This window comes from Nansenia antarctica (assembly GCF_963989245.1).
Source record: "Nansenia antarctica genome assembly, chromosome: 9".
NCBI lineage: Eukaryota > Metazoa > Chordata > Actinopteri > Argentiniformes > Microstomatidae > Nansenia > Nansenia antarctica.
This window is the reverse complement of record NC_137679.1, coordinates 45939759-45942258: the sequence shown is the minus strand read 5'-3', so window position 1 is coordinate 45942258 and position 2500 is coordinate 45939759.

Here is a 2500-nt window from a genome sequence, read left to right as displayed (position 1 = left end):
GACACCTGAGACACTGAGACACTGAGACACTGAGACACTGAGACACTGAGACACTGAGACACCTGAGACACTGAGACACCTGAGACACTGAGACACTGAGACACTGAGACACCTGAGACACTGAGACACTGAGACACTGAGACACTGAGACACTGAGACACTGAGACACCTGAGACACCTGAGACACTGAGACACCTGAGACACTGAGACACTGAGACACTGAGACACCTGAGACACTGAGACACTGAGACACTGAGACACCTGAGACACCTGAGACACTGAGACACCTGAGACACCTGAGACACTGAGACACTGAGACACTGAGACACTGAGACACTGAGACACCTGAGACACTGAAACACCTGAGACACTGAGACACTGAGACACTGAGACACTGAGACACCTGAGACACTGAGACACTGAGACACCTGAGACACTGAGACACCTGAGACACTGAGACACTGAGACACTGAGACACTGAGACACTGAGACACTGAGACACCTGAGACACCTGAGACACTGAGACACTGAGACACTGAGACACTGAGACACTGAGACACCTGAGACACTGAGACACCTGAGACACTGAGACACTGAGACACTGAGACACTGAGACACTGAGACACTGAGACACCTGAGACACCTGAGACACTGAGACACCTGAGACACTGAGACACCTGAGACACTGAGACACCTGAGACACTGAGACACCTGAGACACCTGAGACACTGAAACACCTGAGACACTGAGACACTGAGACACTGAGACACTGAGACACTGAGACACCTGAGACACCTGAGACACTGAGACACCTGAGACACTGAGACACTGAGACACCTGAGACACTGAGACACCTGAGACACTGAGACACTGAGACACTGAGACACCTGAGACACTGAGACACCTGAGACACTGAGACACTGAGACACCTGAGACACTGAGACACCTGAGACACCTGAGACACCTGAGACACCTGAGACACTGAGACACTGAGACACCTGAGACACCTGAGACACCTGAGACACTGAGACACTGAGACACTGAGACACCTGAGACACCTGAGACACCTGAGACACTGAGACACTGAGACACCTGAGACACCTGAGACACCTGAGACACTGAGACACTGAGACACTGAGACACCTGAGACACTGAGACACTGAGACACTGAGACACCTGAGACACCTGAGACACCTGAGACACTGAGACACTGAGACACTGAGACACTGAGACACTGAGACACCTGAGACACTGAGACACCTGAGACACCTGAGACACTGAGACACTGAGACACCTGAGACACCTGAGACACTGAGACACTGAGACACCTGAGACACCTGAGACACCTGAGACACTGAGACACCTGAGACACCTGAGACACTGAGACACCTGAGACACTGAGACACCTGAGACACCTGAGACACCTGAGACACTGAGACACCTGAGACACCTGAGACACCTGAGACACCTGAGACACTGAGACACTGAGACACCTGAGACACCTGAGACACTGAGACACTGAGACACCTGAGACACTGAGACACTGAGACACCTGAGACACTGAGACACCTGAGACACCTGAGACACTGAGACACCTGAGACACTGAGACACTGAGACACCTGAGACACTGAGACACCTGAGACACTGAGACACCTGAGACACTGAGACACCTGAGACACTGAGACACCTGAGACACTGAGACACCTGAGACACTGAGACACTGAGACACTGAGACACTGAGACACCTGAGACACCTGAGACACTGAGACACCTGAGACACTGAGACACTGAGACACCTGAGACACTGAGACACCTGAGACACTGAGACACCTGAGACACTGAGACACTGAGACACTGAGACACCTGAGACACTGAGACACTGAGACACCTGAGACACCTGAGACACTGAGACACTGAGACACTGAGACACTGAGACACTGAGACACCTGAGACACTGAGACACTGAGACACTGAGACACCTGAGACACCTGAGACACTGAGACACTGAGACACTGAGACACCTGAGACACCTGAGACACCTGAGACACCTGAGACACTGAGACACTGAGACACTGAAACACTGAAACACTGAAACACTGAGACACCTGAGACACCTGAGACACTGAGACACCTGAGACACTGAGACACCTGAGACACTGAGACACTGAGACACCTGAGACACTGAGACACTGAGACACCTGAGACACTGAGACACTGAGACACCTGAGACACTGAGACACCTGAGACACTGAGACACTGAGACACTGAAACACTGAGACACTGAGACACCTGAGACACTGAGACACTGAGACACTGAGACACTGAGACACTGAGACACTGAGACACCTGAGACACCTGAGACACTGAGACACTGAGACACCTGAGACACTGAGACACCTGAGACACTGAGACACCTGAGACACTGAAACACCTGAGACACCTGAGACACTGAGACACCTGAGACACTGAGACACCTGAGACACCTGAGACACTGAGACA